The sequence below is a fragment of the Eubalaena glacialis genome, chromosome 13 (genome assembly GCF_028564815.1).
Source record: "Eubalaena glacialis isolate mEubGla1 chromosome 13, mEubGla1.1.hap2.+ XY, whole genome shotgun sequence".
Classification (NCBI taxonomy): Eukaryota; Metazoa; Chordata; class Mammalia; order Artiodactyla; family Balaenidae; genus Eubalaena; species Eubalaena glacialis.
The window spans coordinates 21,553,521-21,574,321 of record NC_083728.1 but is presented as its reverse complement, the minus strand read 5'-3'; the positions used below and the strand labels follow the sequence as shown (position 1 = coordinate 21,574,321).

General features: G+C 47.8%; 1 protein-coding gene across 1 annotated transcript in view; it reads left to right on the top strand.

Annotated features, from left to right (window-relative positions):
• Positions 1-10,074: 10,074 nt before the first annotated feature.
• The window catches only part of PPP1R16B (protein phosphatase 1 regulatory subunit 16B), a 96,799-nt gene continuing 86,072 nt past the window's right edge, over positions 10,075-20,801 (top strand). The window contains exon 1 of the mRNA XM_061208950.1: positions 10,075-10,169. The gene's annotated coding sequence lies outside the window, so the exon portion shown is untranslated. The remainder of the gene's footprint in view (positions 10,170-20,801) is intronic.

Genomic DNA, 20,801 nt, shown 5'->3' with positions numbered 1-20,801 from the left:
TTGTGGACCTGTATTTTGAAATTTCAAGTCATATTAAAGGAAGCCATGAGAATTTTATGTTTAAAAAAGAGGGGGAAAAAAAAAGAAAGAGGGAAGATGTTCTTTGAAGGAATGGACAAAGGGTGTGATTAATAATAATCCAAGCTAACTTTTGCTGAGTGTTTATAACCTACCAGGCACTGTGCCAGGAGCCTATCCTCACCAACTCCACACAATGACCTTAGGAGGTAGGTATTTTTTTTATCATGCCCATTTTATGAATGCAAAAACTGAGTCAAGGGGAGTGAGCAATTACCAAAGCTTGGAGGGGGCCACCACCAGGAGCCATGGTCTTCAGTAGAGGGACACAGCCAACTCAGATGGTCTCGTTTCTTCTGCCCACTGACCTCCTGCTGGTGCCTCCCTTTGGCCAAACCCTAAAAGAAGCCAGAATACAAGGGAATCCCTACAGCTTAACCCCCAGTGATGCAGAGCAGAGTGAAGGATGGAGAATGGATCTGCAGTGGCCATTCTACCGCCTGTGTAAGTTTCATAATTGGATGCTATTTTGTTTTGAAAATATAAAAGTATCACACTGAAAGTATCCATTGGCAACTTGCTTTTTTTTTCCCCACTCACATTTTGTTTTCCAGATTTATCTATGTTGATACAGGTAGCTTTACTTCAGTTCATTTTCTCTGTTGTTTAGAATTCCATCATATTAAAATACCCCTTAATTCATTGGTGTCCACTTCCTTATCGGCAGGCATTTAGAACGTTGCCAATCATTTGCGATTTCAGACAAAGCTGCCAAGAAATACCTGTTCTTACACAGGTGGGAGGCTTTCTCCAGGCCAAGTACCCTAAAAGTGGAGTTGCTGGGCCAGCCTTCCTAAATAATGCTAAGTTCCTCTCCAAGGCGGTGGTACCAGTGTTTGGTCTCCTAACCCCAGAGGTTCCTGTTTCATAGTCCTAGCCTGCCCCAGTATGGAAAGACCTTTTTTGTGGCCATTTCTGACAGCTGTCAGCTTTTCTCTCCTGGATGTTTTCTTTGCATTTCCCTAATCATTCTGAAGTTGAGCATCTCTTCAACCAATCTGTCATTTGGGGATAAACATCTTGCCTTCTTCCTCAGGTTTTGCGTCTTTATCTTCCAAGCCTAGATTTCTAGAATTCCAAAAGACCTTTCCTCTCTTGTCGGAGGCAGCAACATGTGAAAAGCGCATTGGCTTTCCAGTGACTACCTGGGTTGTGAATATTACAGAATATTAATTCCAGTGACTACCTGGGTTGTGAATATTACAGAATATTAATTCCAGTGACTACCTGGGTTGTGAATATTACAGACTCTCTTTGCAATTCAGTACTGAGGAACCACTTTTTTCCCTTTGGGTGGTGTCTATCCTTCCCCAGAGGCAAAGAGTAACAAAACAACAATTGAGGGAAGACAAACTAAACCTGAGTTTATAATTTACAAAATATTATCTAGCTGCATTTTCAAGCGCTGTTTACTGAAGCCCTAGTGTAAGCCAGAACCCGTCATATGTTTTCCCTCAACAGCCTTGTAAAAGGTCACGTCATTCATTCAACAAGTCCTTCCTGTGCTCCTCCTGTGTGCCAAGCTTTGTTAGGCCCCGGAAATTCAGCGATAAACAAAACAGACATGGTTCCTGATCAGAGATGCTCACCATCTATATATGAGCTTGTTAGGGCTGCCATAAAGGAAGACCACACACTGGGGGGGCTTCAACAACAGAAACTTATTTTCTCATGATTCTGCAGGTTAGAAGTCTGAGATCAAGGTATCAGCAGGGTTGATTTTTTCTAAGGCCTTTTTTCTTGGCTTGTAGATGACCGTCTTCTTCCACTGTCTTCACGTGGTCTTTTCTCTGTGTCTAGTATCTTTTTTTTTTTTTTTTTTGGCCTCACCACATGGCTTGAGGGATCTCAGTTCCCCCGACCAGGGATTGAACCCAGGTGCCGGCAGTGAAAGCCCAGAATCCTAACCACTAGGCCACCAGGGAACTCCCAAGTCTCCTCTTCTTATAAGGACACCAGTCATACTGGGTGAGAGTCCAGCTCGAGGACTTTATTTCCCCTTCATCACCTCTTTAAAGGCCCCATCTCCAAATACAGTCACATGCTGAGGTACAGGGGATTAGGACTGCAACATATGGATTGCATATGGGGTGGGGACACAATTCAGCCTATAACACTGTCAGATGAGAGAAGCAGACATGAATCCAACAGTCACAACCACGTGAACAATTACAGCTGTGGCTTCTGGGACCGTGAGAACCAAAACCAGGGGGTTTGACTGAGGGGCTTCTAGGAAGCCTCCTCTGAGGAAGTGGCATTTGGGCTGAGACCTGAAAAAAGGGTGGAGGTTAAGCAGAGAACGAGGGGACAGCAGGCCAGGCAGAGGGAACAGAATGTGCCAAGAGATGGTAGCACCCGGCGGGGCATTGGAGGAACTGAAAGGCGGCTAGAAGAGGAGGTTGCTGGGGGCACCTCTTGGGATGGTGAATCTTTGGGCCAGATAAAAATCCGCCCCCCGCCCCCGACACCCGGCCTGCCTTAAAAAATACAGATCCCAGGCCTCACTCTGGATCTATTGATACTAAACCAGAATCTCCAAGGGGAGGGGCTCAGGAACCTGCATTCCTTCCCACATCCTGATTTTTTTTATTTTGAAAAGATACCCCGCTTGCAGAGAAATTGAAAGAAAAGTACAAGGAACCCTTGAATACCCTTCACCTAGATTCACTGATTGTTAACATCTTGGCCCATTTAGGCTTTTCTTTCTCCCTCCTTAGCCCTCTCCTCAGCAGGCATCCCCTAAGAATAAGATAAGGACCTTTTCCTCCGTCACCACAATACCATTATGTCTCAGAATATTAACATTAATTCAGAAATGTCATCTAATCTACAAACAACAGTTCAATTCTCCGTGGTCCAGAAAATTGCTTTTATAGCTATTTACTTTTTCAATCCAGGATCTAATCAAGGTCCACACATTATATATCTGTTTTTGGTTATGTCCCTTTCATCTCTTTTAATCTAGAAGAACTCCCCACCTTAGAAAATATTAGCTTTTTAAGAGAGAGTCCAGGCTTGTGGAATGCCCCACATTCTAGATTTGTCTAAATTTTCCTCATGATTAAAATCAGGTTAAGTATTTTTGGCAAGAATATGACATAGAAGATGTCAAGTACATCTTATTGCATCGCAAAGGGGCACACAATGTCAGGTCGATGCTGGGTTTGATCACTGGCTAAGGGGGAGACTGCTGGGTGTTTCTATTGTGAAGGTACACTTTCCCCCTTTTTAATCAGTAAATGATCTGATTTTTGGAACCATGTGAATATTCTGTTACCCAACTTTCTACCCAATGGCTCTAGCATTTGTGGATGAATTGCCTCCTCAATCAATGATTAAGTGGTTGTAAAATGGCATCTGTATTTTTTTTTTAATTTATTTATTTATTTTTGGCTGTGTTGGGTCTTCGTTTCCGTGCGAGGGCTTTCTCTAGTTGCGGCAAGCGGGGGCCACTCTTCATCGCGGTGCGCGGGCCTCTCACTATCGTGGCCTCTCTTGTTGCGGAGCACAGGCTCCAGACGCGCAGGCTCAGTAGTTGTGGCTCACGGGCCTAGTCGCTCCGCGGCATGTGGGATCTTCCCAGACCAGGGCTCGAACCCGTGTCCCCTGCATTGGCAGGCAGATTCTCAACCACTGCGCCACCAGGGAAGCCCGCATCTGTATTTTTAATAAGTGCCCCAGGCAACTATTCTACTCAGGGAGTTTGGGAAACTCTGGGGTGTTGCTATCAAGGCAACTGGAGGCTTTGACTAAGACAAATTGGTCATGAGAATCCATCAAATACACATTCCTCGGCCCCATCCTAAACTCAAGAGGGAGAGAGGGGTGCAAAGGACAGGCCTAGGAATCAGCATTTAACACCCTCTTCCTTTTCTTCCGTGGGGCGATTCTGTGCTCCCCAAAGTTTGAGAAGCACAGGCCTAGAGGGTGATCCTTAACCTGGCTGCACATTGCATTTTTAACAACACTGGGGAGTATTTGTGATCTGTGTGTATGTTTAAAAGTAAGAGCCCCACCTCCAGAATCTGATTCAAACCCCCTGGGGGAGGGCCTGGGCATCGAAATTTTTAAAAAGCTTCCTTATATATGGATAACTGAATCACTTTGCTGTACATCTGAAACTGATACCACATTGGAAATCAACTATACTCCAATATAGAATAAAAAATTGAATTAAAAAAAGAATAAATGTAAATCATTAGCCATTATAGAAAAAAATAATTGCACACTGTGATATAAGAAATTGATTCTGTGTGGATTGTTAACCTAACTTTAAAGCTAAGTAAACAAATTTCTTAAGAAAGAAAAAGCTTCCTCAGTGATTCCAACGGGCTGTCAAGTTGAGAGCCGCTGGGCTAAGACGGTTCTCTCTAAATGGAATATGAAAATGAAAACCCTACTTCTCCTGCTCCTCATTCCCCTTGAACACACAACAACACAGGACTGAGCTCACCTGCCAGCCGAAAACATCTGGTGTTCTCTCTACGCCACTTATGCGCTCTTTCTTTGGGGTGCTTACAAAACAGGTCAAAGAAAGGTCACTTCCCTCAAAAGCACGGGAACATGGGAAAAAAGACACACACAAAGACAAGCAAGTATTGTACAATCGGAGTTTCACAGACCAGGAAACCGACACTCTGGAAGGGGAAATGACTGCCCAGCGAGTTCACGGCAGAGCCCGGACTCCTACCCGGGATGCCTTTCTCCCACCTGGTCATCTTCGCTTGAGCCCATGGGGCATCCTCTGCACTTCCTGCACTTCTGTTGGTTGGGCCTGGCCTGGAGCCAACATCTTCACCAGCAGAATCAGCCACTTATCCAGGCTTACTCTGGGCCAGGCACTGGACAATTGAAGTATAGTTGATTTACAATGTTGTGTGTGTGTGTGTGTGTGTGTGTGTGTGTGTATTTGAGAATCATTTTGCTATTTTTTATTTATTTATTCATTTATTTATTTATTTTTGGCTGCGTTGGGTCTTCGTTTCTGCTCGCAGGCTTTCTCTAGTTGCAGCGAGCGGGGGCTACTCTTCGTTGCGGTGCGCCGGCTTCTCATTGCGGTGGCTTCTCTTGTTGCTGAGCACAGGCCCTAGGCACGCAAGCTTCAGTAGTTGCAGCGCATGGGCTCTAGAGCGCAAGCTCAGGAGTTGTGCAGCATGGGCTTAGTTGCTCCGTGGCATGTTGGATCTTCCTGGACCAGGGTCGAACCTATGTCCTCTGCATTGGCAGGAGGCTTCTTAACCACTGTGACACCAGGGAAGTCCCCATTTTGCTTTTTAGATTCTTTTCCATTATAGGTTATTACAAGATATTGAATATAGTTCCCTGTGCTATACCGTAGGTCCTTGCTGTTTATTGATTTTATATAGAGCGGTTTGTATCTGTTAATCCCAAACTCCTAATTTATCCCTCCCCCACTTTCCCCTTTCCCCTTTGGTAACCATAAGTTTGTTTTCCATGTCTGTCAGTCTATTTCTGTTTTGTAAATAAGTTCAATGTATCATTGTTTTAGATTCCACATAAAAGTGATAGCATAAGATATTTGTCTTTCTCTGTCTTCACTTAGTATGATAATCTCTAGGTCCATCCATGTTGCTGCAAATGGCATTATTTCATTCTTTTTAATGGCTGAGTAATATTCCATTGTATATATGTACTACATCTTCTCTATCCATTCATCTGTTGATGGACATTTAGGTTGCTTCCATGTCTTGGCTATAATAAATAGTGCTGCTGTGAATACTGGGGCGTATGTATCTTTTTGAATTAGAGTTTTTGTCTTTTCCAGATATACGCCCAGGAGTGGGATTGCTGGATCATATGGTAACTCTATTTTTAGTTTTTTAAGGAAACTCTATACTGTTCTCCACTGGATTAAGTATTTGTTGAGTGAATGAATGCAGCCAGCCCAGCACCTGCCCACCGGCTGACATTAAGAACCAGTGGATCAACTAACTACTAAAGTGAATCCCTTTGAGGCTGGATTAGCTCATTTTTTCACACTCAGAAATCTCTAGACCTTCCTTCTTCTGGAGACTTTGCATCACATCACAGCAACCATATAATTCACCCCAATTCTACCTTCCATATAATTTATATGTAACTATGAGTTGGCATGAGTTGCAGTTGACTGGTTGATCCAAAGTTGTGTAGATATTTAATTCTATATTTGTAAACATCAATGTTTCAGATTTTATATGTTGGAGCCAATTCATTTATTTTCAGGTCCTCCAACATTTTCCATAGTCTATTAGAATGTTCGTTGGCATTAGACCGTACCCTAATGTCTAATGGACCAAAGATGGCCTCAAAAATGAAAGGAGGGACTTTCCTGCCTGGGGCAGAATAGAGAGGTTTAGACATGGTCAGTGCTGACTTTATTGAGATGTAATTCACATACCATATAATTCACCCATTTAAAGTATACAATTTAATGGTTTTTAGTACGTTCATAGTCATGTAACTATCATTCCAATCAATTTTAGTACATTTTCATCACACCAAAAAGAAACTGGTTATATGTCAATTATATTTCACTTAAAAAAAAAAAGAAAACCAGTGCCCATTATCAGTCACTCTCCATTTGCCCCCAATAACCCCTCCCAACTCTAGACAACTACTAATCTACTTTCTGTCTTTATAGGTTTGCCTCTTCTAGACATTTCATAGAAATGGTATCATACAATATGTGGTCTTGTGACTGGCTTCCTTCACTTGGCATGTTTTCAAGGTTCATGTTGTGGCATGTATTGGTACTTCACTCCTTTTGATTGTCAAATAACATTGCATTGTATGGATACACTATGTTTTCCAGATCCATTTATCATTTGATGGAGATTTGTACTGTCTCCCTTTTTTGGCTATTATGAATAATGCTGTCATGAACATTTGTGTACAAGTTTGTGTGGACATTGTTTTCACTTCTCTTGGGTATATACCTAGGAATGGAATTGCTGGGTCAGCCAGAAACGCTATGTTTAACATTTGGGGGGAACTGCCAGACTGTTTTTCAAAGCAGCTATACTATTTTAGATTCCCACCAGCAATGTATGCATGTTTCCAATTTCTCCACATCCTTGTCAACATTTGCTATTACCTGTCTTTTTGATTATAGCCATCCTAATGAGTTTGAAATTGCATCTCATTGTGCTTTTTTTGTTTTTGTTTTGTTTTTGTTTTTGTTTGGCCGTGTGGCTTGTGGTATTTTAGTTCCCTGACCAGGGATTGAACCCGGCCCCGGCAGTGGAAGTGCCACACCCTAACTACTGGACCCCCAGGGAATTCCCTCATTGCAGTTTTGATTTGAATTTACTTGATGGCTAATGATGTTGAGCATCTTCTCATGTACTTAGTGGCCATTTGTACATCTGCTTTGGAGAAATGTTTATTCTGATTCCTTGCTCATTTTTTAAATTGTTATTTGCCTTTTTATTACTGAGTTGTAAGAGTTCCTCATATATTCTAGATACAAGTCAGATAAATGCTTTGCAAATATTTCCTCCCATTCTATGGGTTATTGTATTTGTTTGCTAAGGCTGCCATATCAAAATGTCACCAACTGGGTGGCTTAAACAACTGAAATTTATTTCTCACAGTTCTGGAGGCTAGAAGTCCAAGATCAAGGTGTCTGCAGATTTGGTTTCTCCCGAGGCCTCTCTCTTGGACTTGTAGATGACCGTCTTCTTCCTGGGTCCTCACATGGCCTTTCCCCTGTGCAAGCATCCCTTGTGTCTCTTCCTCTTCTTATAAGGACACTAGGTATATTGGATTAGGGCCCCACCCTCAGGGCCTTAGTTTGATTTAATCACTTCTTTAAAGACCTTATCTCCAAACAGAATTATTGATACAGTCTGAGGTACTGAGGGTTAGGACTTCAGCATGTGAATTTTGGGGGAACACAATTCAGCCCATTACAGTTATCTTTTCCCTTTCTTGATGGTGTCCTTTCAAACACAAAAGTTTTTAATTTTAATGAAGTCCTACTTGTCTATTTTTTCCTTTGTTGCTGGTGCTTTAGGTGCCATAGCTAAGAAACCGCAACTTAATCCAAGGTCACAACTTATGTCTGTTTTCTTCTGCAAGTTTCATGGTTTTAGCTCTTATGTTTCAGCCTTATCTGTTTTAATTTTTGTATATGGTGTCAGGTAGGGGGTCCAACCTCATTCTTTTGCATATGGAAATCCAGTTGTCCCAGCACCATTGGTTGAAAAGACTAGTCTTTAAATTGTCTTGTCACTTTTGTTGAAAATCAATTAGTCATAAAAATAAGGGTTTATATCTGGAATCTCAGTTTTATTCCATTGATCCATGTCTATCCTTATACCGTACTGCACTGTCTTGATTATTGTAGCTTTGTTTTGAAATCAGGAAATGTGAGTCTTCCACCTGATTCTGAGTATACTTGAACTTTGGCTATCAAACATTGCGAGCAGTGTAAATGAACAGCACAGCATGGGGATTTGGGCCCATACTCAAGGCATCATTTCAGGAAGCAGGCTCCAAGTTCTGCGCATGTCTTGGAGAGACGGATTCCCGCCCTCTCAGCCCACAGCTCTTCACGATAAATCAGTGGAAACATTCTGCAGCGAACAACGATCCCCTTGGGTTGTTTTAAACATCACTTTAAGTCTTCCCTACCTGTCCTGCTCTCTAATTGCTCTTCTGAAACGGTGTCATTCACAACTGGATTATTAATGAACTGAGAGGAAGCCAGGGGTCAAATTGGGGAGGAGATTTCAGAGAAACTGGTGAGGTTGGGGGCCCAGAATAAGCCCAATCCAGAGGTTTTCACTTCCCCAAGAAAGGTCACGGAGTCTCCTCAGCAAACAGGAAATCACTAAACTCAGGTTATACTGTCAGCCTCAGAAGAACGTTGCCAGATAATAATGAGTAAGGGATTTCTTTGAACAAGAAATTGAACTGAATTAATTGGGTATCACCCCGAAACTCCCCAAACTTAAACCTTCTCTGTGCCCCACTGGCTGGCCCTGGGGTGCCTAGGGTTCTAGTCTGGAGGCTGAGAAAGCTCAGGAAACAAGGCCCTTTGTGCAGAAGAGAATTCTATTGTTCTAAAGCCCGTGTTCAGTGAGTGTGGATTCCAGAGAATGTTTGGGGATGGATTTTTTTCCCTTTTGTTTGTTAACTTTCTCTCCTCTTCCTGGGGGGTGGAGGTGGGGTGGAGAGAAGGGTCTTCTCAACAGCAACTTAAAGATAGTTAAATCCATTGTCCTGTAAAGAAAAGATGGTGCTGAGTGGAGGGGTCTTCAGCCCCGGAAAGAGGATTGAATTCAATGATAGAAGCCACCGGGTGTGTATTACTTTTTATCTCAGGGAGGCAGCCCCTTTCTAGATCTTGTACCTCCCAAACAGTGGCAGACGTCAGTGGAGATACGACCACTTCCTTCCTCCTTCGCTTCACTTCCTTTCTTCCCGGAAAGAGTAAATGATGCGATTCTACGTCGCAGGCCACAGCCCCCATGTTCCCACTAGTGTGGCTCTCGTCTCCCACCCCTCAGTTGGGGGACCTGATCCCACAAACCTGCCCCCAGGGCAAGGCCTAGTTGGGCTCCTTGACGTCCTAGGAAGCCTTCTGACTCAGGCTTCAAGGTAGGAGACTTGAATTGCTAGCACTTGTACTAATGCTGTGTGACCTTGGGTGGTTTACTGCGGCTCTCTGGGCTTCCTGATGCCCTTCCATCAAAAGGGAGCAAGAATCCAGTCCTGGGCTTCCCCCTTTCCAAGCTAGTAGTGTTGGAGGGTGGGAGGAAGCCCGTAAGGAAAACTCTTCCGAACCCTGGTCGCTTCTCATCCGCCTTCAATTTCCAGCTGCTCAAAGGGTAGGGTGGTGAAGGCGTGGGGAGCACCCGGAGACGCGAGGACCCTTCCTGGAGCTGCCTCGTCGGCCAGGCAGAGTAGAGCGTGCCCACTCCCTTCCCACGAGCTCAGGCCCCGCCTCGGGGGAGGAGCCGAGGGGCGGGGTGGAGGCTCGCGGTCGTGCGGAGCAGGCTTCTGTCGCCGCACTGGCAGCTGCGGCTCGGGGACTGACGGACCGAGCCACGGCCGGGAGCCGCCCGGGGCAGGGCTCGGGAGAGCGGGTGAGTTCCCCGGCGGCGCCGCCTGCTTCCCTGCGTTCTGCAGCTCGACAGGGCGGGGGATGAGGATCGCGGTGAGGAGGCGGCCCCAGCCTCTGAGGGTCTGGCTGGGGGTGTGTGGGGAGCTCGGGCTAAGGGCTGGCGGCAGAAGGTAATTTGGGGGGTGTGGGGGGAGCCTGGAAAAGCGGGTACCGGGAGCGCAGGACCCGAGAGTCGGGCTGGGGTGGGGGCGTTCTCCCGGGTCTTGCGCGCCAGAGATGAGGCCGGGGTACGGGGCGTAGTGGCAGGCTGTTGGCTGGGGCCGCCGTGGCCGGATCTTGGGGCGGGCAGGGGGCTCCTCCGCGGGTTCTGGGCTCCTGGGCCGCCGTCTGCCGGGGGGCGCAATGCCGGGCAGGAGCCACAACCAGCACCAGACAGCCCCGGCGCCCAGCCTCGGGCCCGGCACGGGGGCGCCGCCCCCTCGCGTGGCGGCGCTTGGTGCCCGCAGGCGGTGGCAGGGCGCCGGGAGGACTCCTGCTTGGGCGGGAAAGGTCCCCAGGGCAGGCGCCCCCGCGTGCAGACCCGCCTCCTGCGGGATCCAGCTGACAGCGCCCCGCGGCCCCGGGGAGACCCCGCGCGTGGTTGTTCCCGGCCTCTCCGAAGGGCAGCCGTGCGCCCGCGGCTCGGTCCCCCGCACCTGGAGCGCTCCTATCCTCCCGAGTCCCGCGCATCGACTCCTGCCGGAGGAGCGCCCCCGAGCGCCTAGGATGGGCAGAAACTGTGCAGCCCTCCCCGGAGAGGTCGCGCAGAGGGGTCTCCCCAAGGTCACCCGGAGCGCCCAGGCTGAACTGCCCAGACCGTCCCGAGTGGAGAGCCAGGGGTGGGGGGGGGGCGTTCTCTGCCCGCCTCCTTCCCTGAGGCCGACTCCCCGCCTCCCCCTTCTCCAGTCCGGACCGGCTTAGCGGGAGATGCTGATGGTGCAGCTCCCAGCCTCGGGCGGATAATTGGAGCTTTGAATCTGGCCCTCCCGGGAGGGCGGCGCGAAAAGCCCGAGACCCGGTGCTCCCGGGCATCTCTGGAGCCCAAGGAGAGAGAGACGCGGCTCCATAAGCGCTTCTCAGAACCGAAAACCGAGCTGCTTGCGCGCCCATGTGACTGGATTCCACATAATGGGCCCCTGTTCTCACTGTCAGAAGCGCCCACCAGCTCTCAGCGGCCCCGGGCACCAGGTGCCGCCTCTGAATCGCCCTCTGTGGAGGACCCGGACCCCCGAGGTATCAGGCGCCCTTGCCCGCAGGGCGCCCCCGGGAAGGGGCCTGCCGTTAGCCACCTCGGCCAGCGGGGGTACTTCCCTGTGGGCCCTGCCATTTCCTGTGTCTGGTGAAGCACCGGAGGAAAACCCTCCATCAGGGAGGCCTCCTCCGAGACTGGTCATAAAGCTTCTTAGCTCAGCCAGTGACTAGCTCTCTGCCCGAGAGCGAGGCCCTTGGCCTCGGAGCCTCAGTTGCCTCTAGGAAATGGGGCTAATCAGGCCGTGGGAGGATGGGGAGAGGACCGTGTGAGGTGCTGGGTGCAGCAGAGCTCGGCAGCGGGAACGCTCCTGTGTTAATACCAGCGCCTTTCAGAAAGGTTTGGAGTGGGGCGTGTCTCTTTTTAGGCAGGAGCTGAAGTGGAGCCCTGGTGGGTGGTTCTGCAGGGGCTGGGGGAGTTTCCACATCTTCCTCCCTCCGCTCTGTCATAAAGAGGCAGCTTGCGGGCGGCTGGTGGGCGCTGGTGAGTCCTTTCAGCTCTCAGCCTGCTCCGGGGCTTTCCCACACAACCCCCCAGCCCCTCATCTCCCACCTGCCGCCAGGATGTTGGAGGCAAGATGTCAACCAGACACTTTGGACCTTCAACTTTGTACTCTCCTGTGAACTGGAGTCTACCCAACAGTATCCCCCTCCCTGGAACCTTCCTGACCCCTCTCCTGGTCCCAGCTCTTGCCAGCCTCTGAAATGTCTTCCTTCAGGAAGACCACTTGATCCTGCTTACCCCTCTTTTGGTCTCCTCCCTCTGTGCCGTTCATTGGCGGGCTCTGGGTTGGGGCTCCTTGCATCCTTGCGCCCTCTGAATCTTCCCTGGCGTGGAGGGACGTGGCAGGCAAGACCCAGTGCATGCTCAGACTTCGTTCTCTTTGGTAATTGATGCTGGAGTGGAGGTTAAATTTCTAATCCAGCTGTTAAGTCTGTTCGGGAGCCTGAGCCACAGGGCTAAGAGGATGCTGACGCAGAAAGGTGGGTTTTTCCCCAAGGCAGTAACCTTCTGCAGAATTCATTTGGACTCTTTGGAAACTAGGGCCCCAGGTTCTTATCAAAACCTGCTCCATACCCAGCGTCAACATTCTCTAACCAACAGAGACTGCAGCCAGAATGGTTTTATGGATCACGGAAGGCACATACCTGGATTCCTGTGCTGTGTTTGGACCATCAGGAACCTCACCCAATCTTGACCCCTCTGCCAATCTAGCCACCCCCACCCCCATGCCCCCTGCACCCAGGACTTGAAGCACTTGGTGTACAGTGGGTCCCAAGTGGCATTCTTCCAGCAGAGGCTAGGATGACCTTCTTTATCCTGAGTACATCCTAGACACTGGGATTTAAGGAGGACTTGGACAAGACTGCCTCCCACAGAAAGCCACAAAATTTAAAGAGCAAGGGAGTCAGATAGGCCTAGTTCAAATTACAGGTCTCTACTTAAAAGCTCTGTGACCTAGGTAAATTATTTACTCTCTCTGACTCCTGGTTTTCTCATCTGTAAAATGGGTGTAATAGTAATGCCTGCTCTGTGGGGTTGTGAGGATTCTGTGAGCCCGTGATGCACAGAAAGTGCTTAGTGCAGCACCTGGTATGGGCAGGAATGCAGGAGATGATTATCATCACCATCACCACCATTTCCTCCTTTGCATTGGGCTCTCACAGGTTCCCCCCCTCTCACCCTCACTCCCCCACCCCCCGAGTCTGGGGGAAGTCAGAACTCTTCTGCCTCTAACTAACAGGACAGGGAAAGCCCCTCAGCCTGGAGGGGGTGGTGCTGATTTCTGGGAATTCAAGTCCAGCATGGGCCTGTCTCTAGGAAGTCTGTCATTTAGCTTTTCTCATCTGGCTGCCATTTTGCAGGATCTGTTGATTCATTCAACAGATGTTTACTCCATTCTAGCTATTGTGCTTAGCGAGGGATTTCAAGATGAATCAGGCAGCTCTCAGGCTTCTCAATCTACGGGCAAAAGGTGATAGTGAGGATCCAGCTTCACTGGCAAGAAGAGGAATGAAGAGTAGAGGGATGGATGAACACGGGGGCTCAGCTAACGAACCCAGGTTTCATTCCTGAATCTGCCACCTTGTAGCTGGGTGGTGATGGACAGATGCATTACCTCTAGGGTGGTGATGTGAGGAGAAAAGTGAGACCACATGGGCAAAAACCTCGGCTCAGAGCCTTCTAGATATTAATCAGTGTTTGTAAATGTTGGCTGCTATTATTATTAGTCTGCAGTGACCCATCGCAGGTGGGCAAATTTTGCAGTAGGGGCACATTTGAGCCCTTCAGAGACAGTTTTCCAGGTGGTGGCTAATAGTGGGGTGGGCAGCCTGAGCCAAGAGAACAGCTTGTGCAAAGGCACAGAGGCTTAAAAGTGCTTGGTGTCTCGGAGAGCAGTGAGCGGGAGTTACAGCTGGAGCACCATCACCGTAGGGTGTGACTTAGGGAGGGGCAGGAGGCAAGGCCAGGGAGCAAGGCCATCCTGCCAAGGGGCCCCGAATGATAAACGCTTGCTCACCCGAAGCAGGCGCCCTGCAGCTAACGGAGCTGTCTGATTGCAGTCTAGAATTAACTTCTGCAGGCGAGGAAGGGCTGGTCTGTGCACGTTTGCCAGTACATTAACTGTCCTTTCCTCTTCCTTCTACCTGGAAAGCACAGAGGTCCCCTCCTTCTTCCAGAGATGCTTTTGCTACTTCTGCGCCTGTTTCTCTCTTCCTGGGACGTTTCTCACTTGAAGGAAGGGGATGTGGGTGGAGGAAGCGTCACGATCTCGTTCCCTTATTGACCATAATAAGGTACCAAGTACTTTTCTGGATCCTGGTCACTGTCCAAGGTCTTTGCTCGTATTGCCATCGGATCCTCATACTGATTTATTGAAGTAGATGCATTTATCCCCACTGAACAGAAGGGGAAACTGAGGCACAGAGGATGAGGTGATTTGCTAAAGGGCACTCAGCTTATAAGTGGCAGGAACTCATGTCTAGAGGTCTCCGAAGTTGCTCTGTGCTATGTGTACCACCTCACGCGTGCCCTTGGTAAATATCTAAAGCTGACTGCAGAATGTCTGGCAGTACCCCTGGATGCTGGGCTGTAGGCATCTTGGAGATGGATCACAGTGGGGTGTGCTCCGGGTACCTGGGGACTGCCCCATTCTCTCCCAACCCTGATTTTTGGGAAGGCCCTGAGTGCAGGCACTTGGCGATGGGGGGCTGTTCTTGGATGTCTCAGAATTCAGGACGTCCTTCCTTGGCCCGCTAGGTCCCACAGACGTGCCTTGATGCAGGCAGTTTGCAGCTTGATTGATGTAGCAGGTGGCAGTTGAGCTCCACGGTGACCCCAGGAAGGAATGAGTCTTTTAGGATGGCTGGGTAGAGCATCACGTGACCACACACCCTACCTGTTTACAGAAGACATCAAAACAAAGGCTCGAATTTCCTTTTCTACAGGAGGCAAAGTTCAGGGCCACGGTTCAAATCCTGCCTCTGCCTTTCACTAGCTTTTGGGCGTTGGCCAGTTTCTTCACTTCCTTGCACCTCAATTTCTTCAGCCGGAAATACAGATCATACACACACACACACACACACACACACACACACACTCACACATATACATATATATGTATATGTATATATATACAATTCAGAGTTGTCATGAGGATTTGTAATCATGCATAAAATTGACTTGCACATCATAAATATATTGGTATAATATCCACAAAATTTTCCTCCATGGTACTTATCATAATTGTGATTATATGGCTATTTGTGGTCATTATTCTTTTACTCTGTCTCCCCCCACTAGGCCAGTGGTTCTCAACTGGGGGCAGTTTGGCCTCCCAGGGGACATTTGGCAATGTCTGGAGACATTTTTGGTTGTCACAAGTGGGAAAGTGCAGAGGGAGCGGGGAGCTACCGGCATCTGGTGGGTCGAGGCCAGGAATGCTGCAAGATATCCTACAGTGCCCAGGGCAGACCCCCGAAACAAAGAATTGTCCCATCCCAAATGTCAATAGTGCCAAAATTGAGAAAGCTTACACTGGACATGAGGCCCCTAAGGTCAGTGACTGTGTCTGATTCATTCAGCCCAGTGTCCCCAGTTGCCCAGCATGATGGCCCGCACACAGGAGACAATCAATATGCATTAAAGGGATGAATGAGTATTTGGAAGGCCTTATGTCCCTTGGAGTCCCAGAGGTTTGGCTTGCAGGACATTTTGAATGGACAGAAGTGATTCAGATGAACTTGAATGATGAACAGCCAACTGGTCATTCAGGCCAAAGAAATTCAGACCAAGCTATTTTCCTTCCCGAGCAGGTGCTAGGGGGCCCGAATTATCAGCATTGTTGCTACAATCACTGCTGCATTTTGCTCATATAGACACAGGACCCACCTTTATCTGGACAAGCAGGCTGGGGCAGGGGAATGTAGGTGCTCATAAGGAACGCCCTGTCAGCTGGGCCCTTGGGATTTGCCAAGCTGGGGCGCAGCTGCTGTCAGCTTCCTGTTTTTTTCCCTTTCTGGTGGAATGAAGGAAACCCACTGAATGGCTATTTTTCCACTGACATTTACAGCAATGTGATAGGCCTTGGATTAATGAGGTCAAGCTCCAGTGTGAAATCTGCCCGATAACTTGAAGCTTGGCCAACAGGAAGACATGGCTTGTTTTCTTTGGGCATTTGATGTCTTTGGATGGCTTTGGCCAGGGAAGTAGGGGTCACGACTCTGTACAAAAGATGGGAATGTTTTACGCCCCAGAATCATAGAGGCCAGAGCTGTTGTCTCTTTTTCAATTTAGTGGGGAGGTTTATTTTCATGTGAACTTTGAAATAATTCATTAAAGCAAAGGTTCATCATGAGCCCCAGGCCGGCTGCTGAGCCTGGATCTGGGCTATTGAAAGGACCAGGCTGTTTTCCCAGGGCTCTCTGCGAGTTTGAAAGAAAAGATTGGCCCCGAAGGGTGTTTGGACAGGTTAGAGGTGCACATGGATTAGAATTTATTCTGATGGGGGAGGGGATCTTGAGCACAGGCCTCAAACTTGCTCACAGTCTTCGGGTTTCTGTAAAATGCAGAATCTGATGCATTAGGTCTGGGGCCTGAGCATCTGCATTTATAACAAGCTCCCAGGGGGAGCCATTCTGCTGGTCTGTGAACTGCACTTTGGGGAGCAAGGGTCTGGGGAACCCCAAGTCTACAGGTGAGGGGTCCCTGGTATCACCCACTCAAGCAAAGTCAGCCTGTCGTGCCTGTTCGCCCAGCCATCTGTTCTGCAGGCTGGTTTGCAGGGGAGCAGACTTACTGCTCCCTTTCTCTGTGTGCCCAGACCTGGGACCAAGCCTGAAGGAAAGGCTGCTTGCCTGCAAGGAGCAACGGAAACAGCCAGAACAGGTGTGAGGGGCTTCTAGAAACGTGTGTCGGGGGACACACTACCCCTGGGCCACCTGGTCACCTGGGGCTTGTTAAACACACAGATCCCTTGGCCCTAGCCCAGCCTACCTGAGTCAGAACCGGCCAAGGTGGGACCCTGGGAGTCTGTATTTTTAAAAAGTGTGCCAGGTGATTCTGATTCACAGCCAGGCTGGCAGAGGGGAAGCCAAGAGGAAGAGCTGGCAGCACGTGGAAGTTAATTGCTCAGGAGGCCCGGTGTAAAGTTGTAGCATTGTGTATAGCCTGATGGCACACGGCTGAGGGAGGGGCCTAAAGCTAGCCCGCTCCACTTGCCTGGCTCTGTACCCTGCAGGGTTGCATCTACCTGGAAGGAAGGGCATTTTTTCTTAATATTAATAATGATGGTTAACATTTAGTACTTATTATGAGCCAAGCACTATTTAACTTTTAGTCCTCCTAGCAACTCTAAGAGGTGACCTTACCACGACTCTGATTTTACCAATGAGGAAAGTGAGGTTCAATGACTTGCCCTTGTCACACAGCCAGTAAGTGGTGGAGTCAGGATTTGAATCCAGGACATCTAGCTTCCAAGTCCTTTAACTTAATCATGACGCTCTCTGACTCTGGGCAAAAAATGCTGTTGCACTTCGTAAGCTGTCCCTGCCCTGAGGGAGTGCCTTTCTCTAGTTCTTCCCCAGATGGGGGAAAGGCTAGCAGTGACCTTGGCTGGCTCTGGAGTCAGACCTCGGTTGGATCCCTGCCTCTGCCACTTAACTGTAACCTTGAGAAGCTATTTGCTAACTTTGCTGAGCCTCAATTCACCAATGTGTAAAATAGGAATAATAATCGTATGAGAGGCTATGATTATTTAGCCTGTGTCTGGCACATAGGATGTACTCGATACATACTAACAATAATTATTACATTAGTGTCAGTGAAGTCAGTCCCTGGGAGTCATAGCTTCAGAGCAGAGGGGATAGGCGAGCAGAGCCCTGTGTCACTTACATCCCAGGGGACTGGGTCTGTTGTTTTGTTCACCCTGGTTACTTATGTCTATTACTTACCTAGGCATTCCTAGCCTTTGCTTCTTGGAGCTGGTTACAGGTCCCAGTGTCCATGCCAGCCTGGTGAGTTCTCAGAATTTCTTGGCTCCCAGAATGTTTCAGAGTCTCAGTCAGAACTGGCTTTATTTCCTGTCATCCAAGAGCAAGTAAAAGGCACACCTTCTCACACTTACTTTCTTCAGGGCTCTTGGGTCTTCTTGGTGACTTTTCCTGTCCCCAGATTCCTTTCTGGAACTCTGTAGTCATCATCGGCCCCCCCATGAACTGAGCAGAGAAAAAACACTTTAGAGTCATTGCCTATTGCTTTATAAAGAAACAGGGAAGAGTTTCTCCAGAATTTCATTTTTTTTTTAACGTATGAAATCAAGCTTTTGTTTTTTTATTGCTGTATTTTATGCTTTTTAATTATAAAAAGAGACAAACTCATTATTAAAATTCAAACCGTACAGAAATATGGAAAATGGAAAGGGAAATTTCCCCAATCATCATCCACTCATTTCTTTTTCCCCAGAAGAAATCCCTGAATGTTTTATGTCTTTCCATAAATTTCTTATGCATATGAAAATCCACATGCATTTACATGTTTATCCTTTTTTCTTTTTAACACATCTGTACAACCCTCCTCTGAAACTTCTCTTTTCAGCTAATTTATCTTAGCATATGTCAACACATATAGATATACCTCAGTCCTAAAGGCTACATGATATTCCCGTAATAAAAATTTACCATAATTTGTTTTCTAGTCCCTTGCTGGCAGTGCAGATTATTTTGGTTTTTTTCCTACTACAAGTGTATGATGCTATGACATCCTTGCTTACACAGCATGTATCTTTGTACACTGGTATGAGTTTATCTGTAAGGAAAATTCCCTGCAGTTTGAACTATGACATTGTCAAACTGTCCTCCCAAGAGGCTAAACCAATTTCTTTTTTCTTTTTTTTTTTCTTGGCACGGCATGCGAGATCTTAGTTCCCTGACCAGGGATCAAACCCATGCCCCCTGCAGTGGAAGCACGGCGTCTTAACCACTGGACCGCCAGGGAAGTCCCGAAAACCAATTTCTATTCCCTCGACCATGTGTGTGAATGCCTATTGCCCCAGCCCCTTCTCCAACGCTGAGTGACTTTAATTTTTGCCAGTCAGATAGGAATAAAATAGAAAGAATGTTTCTAGGTCAAGTTCCACAATACTTCAGATTTTATGACCCTTTAGACCGTGGCTACATAAAGATTGTTAAATATTCAAGAACTACATTTTACTTGGCTTGATGCTTGGAATTAGAGACATAAAATTAAATTAAACCAGCTCCTGCCCTTAGGTTGGTCCCTGTCTCCTGAAGGAAGCAGACACATGGGCAAATAACATAAGAACAAAGCTGTGCTAGAGAAATGTATAAGCTAAGTTCTGTTTGATAAACTATCAAACATGACTATCATAAATGAATTTGTAAAATACAGCATACACTATGTCCTGGTGGGAGGGGGGATACTTGAAATCCTCAGAAGAAAATGACTTGTTAGAAGCAGAAAGATCATGCTGCTTACCCCTAGTGGTGGCAGCAGAAGAGGTGGGCAGCTAGGAAGGGATAAGTAATTTTGAAATAGACTTTTTGGTGGTTTCCATGTTTACTAATGAGGTTTGTTTGAGGGAGGCTGTGCAGAAACCCAGCTGAGTTTGCAGCTGGTGCTGATTACCAATCACTCTTACCTGGGCAAATGTGTATGTTAGTCCAGAAAGAGCGAGAGCAAAGGAACAGAAGGCTGGCTTTAAAAATCCACAGCCTTGGGCTTCCCTGGTGGCGCAGTGGTTGAGAATCTGCCTGCCAATGCAGGGGACACGGGTTCGAGCCCTGGTCTGGGAAGATCCCACATGCCGCGGAGCGACTAGGCCCGTGAGCCACAACTACTGAGCCTGCGCGTCTGGAGCTTGTGCTCCGCAACAAGAGAGGCCGCGATAGTGAGAGGCCCGCGCACCGCGATGAAGAGTGGCCCCCGCTTGCCACAACTAGAGAAAGCCCTTGCACAGAAACGAAGACCCAACACAGCCAAAAATAAATTAAAAAAAAAAAAAATCCACAGCCTTGGAGCTCATAGAAGTTGGATGTGGGTGGCATGAATTGGCGGTTACTCCAGGGGTTACAAGGACGTGTGCTCTGAACAGTGCCCACTGTAGATTGGGTGCACAGAATGGGCGTTCAATGAATGAGTAAGCTTCAGAGATGTGTGTGTCTTGTAAAAGGGCCTCCTACTCAAAAAGAATAGATCCATTTAGAAAGGGGTTATGACCACCTGATCTTCCCACCTGCGGGAGCCACGCCTTAGCTATGCATTTTCTTCGGGCTACCTGTCTTGGATAGCTCTTCATTCACTGCAGTACCTTAAGAACAACACACGGCAAGGAGCAGCTGAGAATATCTGAAACAGTGCTGTGGAATGAAACTAACCATCACTTTACAGCAAAGCTTCTAAGCCAGGATCTCTGGAGCCAATTGCAAAGCATGCAGAGTTGAAAAAAGACTGTGGAGCCAGAGACAGTCCTAACTCATCCTTTCATGGATGGCAAGGCAGGGGCCAGGTAAGGTACATCCTGGGTCTGGCCCCCACGTTCCTCCAACAGCCAGGTCTGTTTTGTCTGGTTTGATTCTATAGCTCTGGTTCCAAGCCAGAGGACCACTCCCTATGATATGACTGATGGAATAATGTCAGTGAATTTCAGTCTCTTGGTCTCCCACCCTCCTGTCTACCCTCTCCCATTTATTGAAACTCTACCACATGCTGGGTGACTCTAGGGTGGGATGAAAAGGTGAATAACATCTATTCCTTGTCTTTCGAGAGCATCTAGTCCAATGGAAGAGGCAGATCTGAAACTAACAATTACTAGTTGAGAGCCACAACAGAGATGTGGTCAAATGCTTT